Source organism: Tenrec ecaudatus, chromosome 1 (genome assembly GCF_050624435.1).
Source record: "Tenrec ecaudatus isolate mTenEca1 chromosome 1, mTenEca1.hap1, whole genome shotgun sequence".
NCBI lineage: Eukaryota > Metazoa > Chordata > Mammalia > Afrosoricida > Tenrecidae > Tenrec > Tenrec ecaudatus.
The window spans coordinates 173,207,632-173,219,705 of record NC_134530.1 but is presented as its reverse complement, the minus strand read 5'-3'; the positions used below and the strand labels follow the sequence as shown (position 1 = coordinate 173,219,705).

Sequence of the window (12,074 nt, the reverse complement as noted above, 5' to 3'; positions counted from 1 at the left end):
TTAATTTCAAATGGAACAGAAAAACTATATTCGTATGTGTAAAGAAATTAATGCAAATTCGGAAAAATTATTTAAAATTGGTGACTCTAGATGGAGGGTACAGAGACATACTTTTCTTACAACTTTTATTTGAAATTTTTTAAACATTAAAAGGCTGTGGTGGGAGATACCATAATCAAAGTTAAAAGCCAAACAGCTAACAGGAGAGTGGAAGGGAAAACACTTGCCACGTATCACAAGGCTTCCTATATCTAATATATAATGAGCTCCTAAATTCCAAGAAGAAAAAGACCAAAAGCCTGGTAGAAAATCTGGCATAAGATATGGACAGTTCACAAAACAGTGGCAGTGGCCCTGAAATAAAAAGATGTTCACCTCATTCATGATAACCGAAACAGGCATTGAAACCACACAGAAATAGGAGTTCCCGCCCATCAAATGAGCAAAAATGCAAGTCTGGCCGTACGTTCTGCTGATCAGACTGCAGGGAAATAAGCACTGCTGGTGGGGGTGGAAAATAGCACGATCTCTGCAGAGAGAAACTTGGCACTACCTAGGGAAATGGCACCTGCATTCATCCTTCAGGCCAGGAATCCCACTTCCAGGAATCTATCCCAGAAGCAAAGGGCAGTGTTTTCCTTGAGCACCACAGGGATCCTGCCATCACCATGGGCCACCACCTGCCCGGTGTTGCCAGGTATTATAAGAACAAGTCCTGCTTCTGCCAAAGTGTCCCTAATACCAAGCTTCACACCTCTGACTTGGGTCATAAGAAGGTGAAAAAAAGAGGATGACGTTTCCAGTTTATGGTCATATGATGTCCAAATTAAGCAACTCTCCTCAGAAGCCCTGGAGGTTACTGATGAAAAGTTGTGACAAAGATGGGTTTCACATCTGAATATCATCCACCTCAGGTTGTCCTATGGTAGGGCTGCCAGGCTCTAAACAGGGATGTGAAGGAGAAGCCCAGAGTACTGATACCAGGGTACCCCTCGGCCAAATGATCATGTCCATCCATGCTAAGCTTCAAAACATGGAGCATGTGATTAAGGCCAAGTTCCCATGCCCTGGGCACCAGAAAAACCACATCACCAAGAAGTGGGGCTCTATTAAGTTTAGTACGGATGAGCTGGACAACACAGTGGCTGAGTAAGCTTCATCCCAGACGAAGTGGAGTCAAATACATCCCCAACTGTGGCCTCTTGGACAACTGGTGAGCCCTGCATTCATGAAGGCCTTGGTACTCTTGTCTACGTAACTTGTGCCCACCATAAATTGAGCTTCTTGTCTCCAGAAAAATAAATAAACCAGAAAAAATGTCTAATGCCTAAGGTTTATAGGTCATGATACCATGCGGAATAGCAAAAGACTGGGAGCTACTCCACCTTCAATTAACCCAGAACCAGCTGAATATACCATGTCCTCAGGGATTGAATTGTGTGCTTAAAACTAAGAGTTATTAATCACGTGCCTGGGACGATAATCCCATTAGGCAAATGTTTTCTTTGTTATGTTAATGTGGCTGTATTCCTACAGGGTATGTCTGATGCGACGTGGAGGGGCATCAAAGGAGGGCCATGATATTTTAATTCCATTTTTCCATGAATTTGTGAAGGCTTCCCTCATATTAAAGATAGCTTATGCAGGAAGCAACCAGAGGAGAAGATACACAGTGCATGACCATCAAGCAGCCCAGAAAAAGAACCTGCAAAGAACCTTCCCCCAGCGTCCACAGGGTCAGCCTCCCCCTGGCACCTGCACCCTGAAACCCCTAAACTGTGTGGACGTGAGTGACTGTGAGACATCTGTCCTAACAGCACGAGATAACTAAAGCATGCAGTAATCGAAATGGAATTCTATGCTGTTTCAATAAGAGCTTCATATCTGTGATTTCCCAAACTCTGGTGATTGCCCCAAAAGACTGTTCAGTGAACAAAAATTAACATACCGAAATTACTCACACACAGACCTTAACCAAGTGATGAAGGTCAATATCCCCAGGACTAGGACAGACCAACACCCTGTGCCTTCTGATGAGCTGCACTAAGGATGGGTGTGTCATTTCTGTGAAATTCACACACCAAATGCTACTCCTGAATTTAAGCATGAAACAATATGAATATCAAGCACACCTCAAATGAGGGACATTCTACAGGACAATTGGCCCACATTCTTCAAAAATATCAAGGTCATGAAAGACAAAGAAAAATTAGGGAGCTTTTCCAATTATAGAAGACTAAAACAGCTAGCAACCAAATGCATTGAATAACCTTGAATTGGATCTTAGACAAGTTAAAAAAAATTCCTCTTGCTATAAAAGAATTGTGTGAGACAACTGGTAATGTCAGGATTTTGTCACTGTTCTGTGACTATTAGAGAATATATCCTTATTCCTAGGAAATCTACATGGAAGTGCTTGGGAGTAAATGAAGCATGATGTCTACAAGTCATTCTCAAATAGTTCAAGGAAAAAATGTGTGTGTGTGCGTAATTCAAACCCAAGCTAACTTCTTTTTTTAATTTTAATAAATCATTTTATTGGGTGCTCTTATAGTTCTTATCACAATCCATACATCAATTGTATCCAGCACATTTGTACATATGTTGCCATCGAATTTCCAAAACATTTTCTTTCTAGTTGAGTCCTTGGTATGGCTCCTCTTTTTTCCCCTCCCGCCCTCATGCTCCCACCCTTGTGAACCCTTGATAAATTATAAATTATTTTTATTTTCATATTTTACACTGTCAGCTGTCTCCCTTCATCCATGCTTCCATTGTTCATCCCCCGGGGGAGGGGGGCATTATATGTCAATCAATGCAATTGGTTCCCCCTTTCTCCCCCTGCCTTCCCCCTACCCTCATGGCCTCGTTACACTCATTATTGGTCCTGAGGGGTTTATCTGTCCTGGATGCTGTGCATCAAGAGCTCTTATCTGTAGCAGTGTACATGCTCCAGTCTAGCCAGATTTGTAAGATAGAACTGGGGTCATGCTGGTGGGGGGGAGGAAGCATTAAAGAACTAGAGGAATGCTGTGTGTTTCGTCCGTGCTGTACTGCACCCAGGCTGGCTCATCCCTTCTTTGTGACCCTTCTGTGAGGGGGTGTCCAATTGTCTACAGATGGGCTTTGGGTCTCCATTCAGACCCCATTGGTTTGCATTGAAATGGTTGTTTGTTTTGGGTCTTCTGATGCCTCATACCTGATCCCACAACACTTCATGATTACATGGGTTGTTGTGCTTCTTGGGGCTTTGCTGCTTCCCTGCTAGATGGCCGCTTGTTTATCTTCAAGCCTTTAAGACCCCAGGAACTATATCTTTTGATAGCCAGGCACCATCAGCTTTCTTCATCACATTTGCTTATTCACCCATTTTGTCTTCAGCAATCATGTCCAGGAAGGTGAGCATCACAGAATGCCAGGTTATTAGAACAAAGTGTTACTGTGTTGGTGAGTACTAAGTAGAGGCTGAATATCCATCTGCTACCTTAATACTTAACCTATAAAAATATGTACACAGACCTGTATCCCTATCATTATAAATATATGTACATATGCACATGCCTATGTTTATACCTCTATAAATCTCTTTTGTCTCCTAGTTCTTTCCTGTATTTCCTTTTACTTTCCTCCTGTCCCACTATCATGTTCAATCTTCACTGGCTCTCTGTACTTCCTCTCAGCTACACTGCACTTGATCAAACCCCAACAAGCATTCTATGCCCACCTTCCTATTGATTTTAGATCTCTTGTTATTCCCTTGTCCCTGGGTTTGTTGGGTCCCTCCCCCTCCCTTCCCCCATCATCCTCTCCCCCATCCTCCTAGAATCCCATAGTTTTCTCCTTGGGATTGTTTAACTTATATAGAGAGATATTGGGGGGGGGGGAGAAAAATGGCCTATGAATAGTTCCAGGTCTGTCTGCTAAACTAATTTCAACACATAGCAACCCTACAGAGCAGTGTAGAATTGTTCTCTAGTTTCCCTGGCTGTAACTCTTTATTATTATTATTATTTCATTTTAACAGTTTTATTGACATATAATTCGCATACCATACAATTCATTGATTTAAATATATTTAAAAGTGTGCAATCATCACCATAATCGATTTTAGAATATTTTCTTCATTCCTGTGCTCATCATTAGTTCCCCCATTTTCCCCCAACTTCCTCCAAGAAACTATTAATCCAGTTATTGTCTCTATAGATTTAGCTACATTGGATTTCCTTTTTTTAAAAATAAATATACAACACATACAAAACTCCCCGATCCAAGAGAAAGCAGAAAATATTAAAAACAACAAGACAAAATTTAAGATGAATCAACAGGGAGATCAAATGTTAAAGTGTTCAATTTTCACCTAGCTCAACCTGCATGAATTCACTTTCCAATGTCTTCTGTCCATCGCAAGGCTAGTCACACCCCTGGGCAATGGTCTGAGGGAGTTCAATAGAGACTTAGACCACAAGTAGATTTGGGGTCTGGAGTTTAAACTCTAATACAATTTTCTCTTATGGTCTTGGATTTAGTTTAAAATTCTTGGATCAAACAGGCTGATATGCTTCTTCTCTGTGGACTTAGTTGACACCTCACTTAGGTGGCTTCTCACTTTAAGACAAGCCTTTAATACTAGGTTTCGGGACACATCTTTTTTTAAAAACGAAGATAATGAATGGACAATCATTTAATTGCAATGGCAATACTCACACTGCATTTGTTTTTAAATTCTTTTGTCATGAGCACCCAGTTTGTGATCTCTCAAATGTACAACAATAAGTAGATGAAGTAATTAAGCAGGTTTTTAATGAAAAAAGGATTCTTAAATAGTAAGTGAACATAAATCCCTGTCATACCCATTTAAAAATCTTGTGAGCAACAACAAAAATTTTTTTAATAAAATAAAATCTTATGAACAGGGATGAGTCTTTTTTCTTAGATATTTGAAATACAGCTTTATTCTGGCTCTAAACAAAAAGGAATGGGAATGACCGTTAACAAGCAAAACTTCACCACTCATTGTGATGTATCAGTCTTGTATTTGAACTTCAAGAAAGAAAAATGTGTTCCAAAACAATGAGATATGTGGGTGCCCCCCCAAAAAAAAGGGTTTTAAGTGACAAACTCACTCTGAAGCCCATTCATCTCCTTCAGCATCCCAAAGATGAGCACGTTCTTCTTAGTGATATGATGAGAGGCAAACAGGCTGCAGCACTGACGTCCCAGGAGAGTTGCCTGTACAACTCGACTTCTGACGCCGGGCTCCAGCTACGTTCTCTGACAGGTCATCATCCTTATCCGGGAGAGCGGTTGTCTGCACAACCTCTGACTCAGGCTCACACTCTGCTGCCACAGCTGGGTCCCTGACAACCTCGTGGGTGGGGGGAGGGGGGGGAGAAGCAGACGTAGCACCGACTCCAAGTTCGGCTCTCCAGTGAGTTTTCCAGGAAGGGCTTTTCAAAGTTGTGGTTGTTTTGGCAGAAATGTCACAGTACTGAAGGGTCTTCTTTCTGTGGAAGACGACGGACTTTGCCTTAACTTTCCTTGCTCCTTCACTCACTTTGTTGCCACGCAGCAGGAGGGGTACGTGTCACGTACTCAACCCAGATCCCTACGCCAGTTAGGCACATTCTTGTAAGTCACCGGAACTTTCATCAAACATTGTAAGGGGACAGTGGGCTTGGGTAGGAGAGCCGCCGCTCAGTCCTCCAGATTTCTCTTGACCTGCCGTCTCCCACAGGTCCTGGTAGTATGGCACACAGGGATGGACCGCAGTGCCTGAGGCAGCTTCAATTCAGCAGGCAGATGACCTTTCCCAAATGTCCTTTCTCCTGTGCCACCATCACCCACCAGTAGGAGTTTGAGCTGGACTTGGGGTTCTCCTTGGGCGACCAACGTGGTGGATCTTCCAGAAGTGTCTCCCGGTTGCCACGTCTCACAGAGGGATGGAAAGGTGGGGGAAAAGCTGGGACATGTCACTTTGATGCATTTTTATTTCCTCAATCAAAATGACAGAAACTGTTTACATTTACCTCCTACCATTTATGTTTTCATCCACTTAAGGAAACAAATATATATCCAAATATATTTTCTTCTAAGCCATCTAATCTCAAAATTCTTTGTGTGATATACCTATCTCTACCAAAACTCTACCATATCAATTTGACGCAAACATAAATCGAATATTAGTCCCAATAAATCAGTTTCATTCAAGAAAAATTACTTCTGCAATAAATATAAGTGTAGTCAAAAAGTTCTTAAAGTAAGGCAATTGCCTTCCAGTCTCCGGAGATCCCGTCTGCCAACACCGGGCGAATGGCCTCCCAAAACCGCGACCCAGCTGCAGCCTGTGTCGTAGCCGCCCGGAAAGGAGTTGAGCCCAGCGGGGGCGCAGCCCGGGGTTCCGTGGGCAAGAGGCTACAACAGGAGCTGATGACCCTCATGATGTCTGGCGACAAAGGAATCTCTGCCTTCCCGGAATCAGACAACCTTTTCAAGTGGATAGGGACCATCCACGGAGCAGCCGGTACAGTCTATGAAGACCTGAGGGACATGCCCTCCCTGGAGTTCCCTAGTGGCTTCCTGACAATGTGCCCACAGTGAAGTTCTTCACCCCCTGCTACCACCCCAACATGGACACTCAGGGTAACATCTGCCTGGACATCCTGAAGGACAAGTGGTCTGCCCTATATGACGTCAGGACGATTCTCCTCTCCATCCAGAGCCTGCTGGGAGAGCCCAACATCGACAGCCCTTTGAACACACATGCTGCGGAAATCTGGGAAAACCCCACAGCCTTTAAGAAATACCTGCAGGAAACCTACTCAAAGCAAGTCTCCAGCCAAGAGCCCTGACCTTCCCTGTCCTTGTGTTCTCTTCTCTTCTGTAGCTGTCTGTCCTCCCTCCACCCCGCCCCTTGATGTCTGTGTAGAACTCTTATCTCAAGCTGTGGTGTCATTTCTGTTGTGTTTGTTTTTTAAATTAAGTCTCCATTTGCACCCTGTGATGATTGTATTAAATAAATAACATTTGGGGTTGGTTCGGAAAAAAAAAAGTAAACAGCAAATGTAAAGACAAACAATGCAGATGAAATTTTCATAGTGACTGACATAGAATAAAGTTAAATATTATGCATTTTTATAAATATATATCATATCATTTCATGTATAAGTTAATAATGTATAATTATGTTGTTTTTAAATAAGTTGTTTTTTAAGAAAACGTAGGGTTTCATTCAGGTGTCAATTTGACACATGCCCCTAGATAGAGAAAATAAGAAATGTTTGTAAACCTAGTGTTAAACACCCAGATGTTACTGCTTCTGCAAGCCAGTCACCATCTGACTGACGCACCAAACTTTGCTATGGCATCCATAGCTTTCTCAGGCCGGAAATAGTTATGGAAGCAAACTATTTCACCTTTCTTCTACAGGGGAGCTGGTCGATTCAAATGACTCACTTTTCAATTTGCAGCCTGGTGCTTAACCCAATGCACCACCAATGACCCTTGCGGAGAGGGGTGGGGTACTGAAAAATCTAGGCAAAGGGTAAATGGGAGGGTTTCTTATCTTATTTTGAAATGTTCTGTATGTTTTAATTTAATTCAAAATAGGAAACAATAAACCATTATACAGAACAGCTTGCGTGACAAACAATGGCATGTTTCCTTCACATAGGGACCTACGGAGGATGTTGGTTTGTGTATGTGTTTAAATTTTCTAAAAGACAAAGAAAACTTCAAAAAATCCAAAAACCTATAAAAATGGCTATGCACATTCAAAGTGACAGAGAGCACCGGGTGGAGGGCAAACCTCTCAGATTATCCTATGTTAATAGTATTGAATAGTTAATCACATAAATGTTTCACATATTCAGAAAATAGAACATTTTAGATACAACTAAAAATAGAAGATAAATTAAAACAAGTATGCTTAGTAGTATGTCAAAATGGATGACATAACCACACAGAAATGGTTCATAATTAGAAGTATTCAGAATACAGTATTTTGACAATAAATCCTTGGTGGAATATGTTATAAAGACAACTTGAACTATATTCTCACTATCGGTAATAATATTGGCATTGCTATTTTAAAACTTTTAATACACTGTAAAATAAAACAAAGAACTATATAGTATTGTTAAAAAAACAAGATTTTCTATAAGAAACAGATACAAGTATACATTTTAAAGTGCTGAGAAAAAATTCTTATATTCATTTTTATAGTAAAAATGTACATTTATTATCTAGTAATATCTTTCTTTTTTCTTATATTCATTTTAATTAGCAACGGCACTGTGTACCTTTCCTCCTTCTACCATTAATAAGGTCCTGTGATCACGAGGGATCACAGGGATCAGGTACCAGGCATCAAAGAACAAAAAATCAAATCATTGTGATAGGGGGGGAGTGCAGATTGGGGACCTAAGACCCATCTGTAGGCAACCTGACATCCCCTTACAGAAGGGTAGCAGGGAGGAGATGAGCCAGTCAAGGTGCAGTGTAGCAACGATGAAACCCACATTTGTCTAGTTCTTTAATGCTTCCTCCCCCCATCATGATCCCAATTCGACTATCATGATCCCAATTCGACCTTACAAATCCGGCTAGACCAGAGGATGTACACTGGTACAGATAGGAACTGGAAACACAGGGAATCCAGGATGGATGATCCCTTCAGGACCAGTGCTGAGAGTGGTGATACTGGGAGAGTGAAGGAAGGGTGGGATAGAAAGGGGGAACTGATTACAAAGATAGATCTACATATAACCTCCTCCCTGGGAGATGGCTAACAGAAAAATAGGTGAAGGGAGACATCGGACAGTGTAAGATATGACAAAATAATAATAATTTATAAATTATCAAGGGCTCATGAGGGAGGGGGGATCTAGGAGGGAGGGGGGAAATGAGGAGCTGATACCAAGGGCTCAAGTAGAAAGCAAATGTTTTGAGAATGATGATGGCAACAAATGTACACATGTGCTTGACCCATGGATGGATGGATGGATTGTGATAAGAGTTGTACGAGCCCCCAATGACATGATTTTTTTTAAAAAAGGTCCAGAAGCAAGGATACCCAAAGTGTTGTCTCTACATTCCTTACCTATGAAAAGCAAACTGATCTCCTTGCAGGCAGAGCTGATAACAGGTCTGCAGAGGAAATGTATCAACTAGGTTATCCTGAAGGAGCCTCCTGGACAACAGTAAAGCACTCGGCTACTAACCCCAAGGCTGACAGTTTGAAGCAACAGGAATCAACTTGACATAGGATTCTTTGTGTGTTAGTCCAGGTAGACTAGAGAAATCAATCCAGAAACAGTCATATGTGTATTAGAAACAGCTTTATATAAAAGAGCAATTGTATATTGAGAAAATATCCCAGAGCAAGTCCTTAAGTCTGATATTAGCCCATATGTCCCATACCAGTCTATAGAGTCCCCTTCAGACTCATGCAACACATGCAATGACACCAAATGCAGGAAAATCACAGACCAGTGGGTGAAAAGTCTTGTGGATCCAGGGGCAGTGGAAGGATCTTAACTCTGGCATGGGTGGCTCCTCCAGCTCCAGGGCTCTGACTCCATCAGCATAGCTCCATGTGGCCTGTCAACATGAATGTCTCCAGGGGAGAGTGTGTGTATGTGTATCCCAGAGAGGAAGGCAGGAATTCCCAGAATCCTCAGGATAAAGCCATGTCCATACTGAGGCCTCACTGGCTATGACCTGATTGACAGGCTACAACTCTACCCCTTTGCTCCAGTTGACAGATTAGAGGAATGGTTGAAAGTCATTAAAACAAATGGGGAAGGGGTAGAAAAACAAACGGGGTCATGGCAAAAGGACACAGGAGTCAAGTAGAAGAGAATGTATCTATCAAAATATGAGATGATATAAGAACCAAAATTAAGTTTACTGTTAGTTGCCCTGTAGTCAATCCTGCAGGGGTAGTGAATTATTCAATATAGCTCTTCTAGTCAAAATCTCTAACTCTCACCAAAGACGTTTCCTGCATGGGCCTGGTAAGAAGACGGGGAAAGATATTGATAGAATTCATCTGGGAGTACTTAAGAACAGGATTCCCTGGAGTGCTGTCCTGCTGCATATAAAATAAGTCCTCAAGGAAAAGGGAGGCCAGATCTCATTATCAGCAAAAGACAGGAATGGACCCGAGATTCCTGTGCAGTGAACTTCCTGGATCCAGATGGCAGCTTATCATCAGAGGAGCGGCAGCAGAACCAGCAGGAACAGAGTGGTGGACGTCCTAACCCACTGAGCACGGAAAGCTGAGTGCTTTGTGCAGGAGGCTGGCTTGCCGAGTGGGGTGCCTCTGGGCACCTTAGTTGAGGAACTTGGGCTTGCTGACCCACACAAGCAGAGCTGAGTGACATTGAGCTGAGGCCTCTGCAGTGAGGTGCCTCCTGGTACTTAATTCAGTGAGCTGGGTTGGCAGACCCGTGGAGCTTGAGCTGAATGCTGTCTGGTTGGGGCTTACAGCAGAGTGGTATACCTTTGGGCTTTTATTAGCAGACTTGGCAGAACTTTGTAATATGTCCTAATAAACAACTGTATCCTGAGAATTTCTCACTGGCATTGCAACTTGTTCACTTCCTTAATAAACCCTTTCATCGTGAATTGTTGAATATTTTTAATTTGACCTTTCAGAACACCAGACTTTACTTCTGAGAAACCCCTGGTTGGGTATGACAGCCAACCTTTTGATTAGAAACCTTTTGATCAGCACTTAATCATTTGCACTAAACACCTGAAAGTGATTGACACATTAAATACTAAATATTAAAACCCGTAGCTATGTTATATAAGGACCCCTTGCCTTGTATGATGCAAACAGATACTCAGCCATTAACAGAAGGGTTGGAGACTCAAGTTCACACACCTATGGAAAAAGGACTGTGGACCGACTTCCCCAAAATCAGCTATTCGAACCCAGATGGTGCACAGTTCTACTCCAACACACCACACAAGGGGTCACCATGGGTCTAACCTGATTCAATGGCATCTATGGTTGTTGGGTGCTGTGGAACTGGTTCCGACTCAGAGCCAACCCTACATGCAACAGAACAAAACACTGCGTGGTCCTGAGCAGCTGGTTACTTGATATTTCATGACTCTTGAAAAGAAAGGGGGAGTGGGAAAATCCAAATGTGGAATGTCCTATAAGAGAGATTGAGCCAGTTCCTTTCAATAACAGAGGAATAAATGTCAGGGAGAACAAATAAGGCAAGAGAGACCTGAGTCATAATAACCTAGAGCAACACAGGGACAGCATTTAGATTCTGAGCCAACAATTCCAACAGGCATACCTGAAGATAGTTGAGAAAATGTAAAGAAAGGCTGAGGATATGTTTTTGTTATCTACATCCTCTTGAAATCTGCTGTGAAATAAAGGGCAGGGGATGGAATAAAGCAAATATGGCAAATTCTTACAATAGGGTATTGGTGATGGTTATTTGATAGAGGTTCATTATATTATTCTCTCTAGTTTCCTGTATTTTATAATTTTCACATAATTTAGAAAATTATTAGAAATATCTTTCTCAAAGATCTACTACATGCAGAACAAAATGTGACCTTGGCTTCTGAAGGGTTTCCTACTCTTCCCAGTAATTAAATCTAAGATTTATGGATAACCTGTGGAGCATAATAATTATGATAATAATTCTTGTGTTGCTATATGCCCACTAGATAACTTATTTCCCTGTCAGCACTGGAGTTTATTAAACATTGATGGACTCTGAAGGCGCTGTTTCTGCAGCATCCATTTTATCATTAGGAGACAACTTTATCACAAACACAGAATGCACGCGTCTTTGTTTTCATCTCGCTAACCACTGTCGTGAGGGGGAAACTGCCAGCGAAAAGTCTTACAACACTCACAGGGAGCTTCTCTACTTAAATATAGCTTTAAATTAATTCTTTTGTAAAGTGAGAAAGTCATTTGCAATTAGAGTAATCACCCTAATTTAACTGTTGGCAAATTTCTGCTTTTAAATACTAGGTTGTCTTAAAAGAGAGGTTCACCTGCATTGAATACACTTGATCCAAAGTGCCTGAACTCTGCA

The 12,074-nt window shown here is 41.8% G+C and overlaps 1 protein-coding gene and 1 pseudogene across 3 annotated transcripts in view; one reads left to right on the top strand and one right to left on the bottom strand.

Moving 5' to 3' along the window:
* The window catches only part of LOC142462324 (carboxyl-terminal PDZ ligand of neuronal nitric oxide synthase protein), a 384,106-nt gene that overhangs the window by 310,232 nt on the left and 61,800 nt on the right, over window positions 1–12,074 (bottom strand). The gene's annotated exons all lie outside the window — the stretch shown is intronic.
* On the top strand, window positions 6,310–6,898 carry LOC142437176 (ubiquitin-conjugating enzyme E2 C pseudogene; annotated as a pseudogene).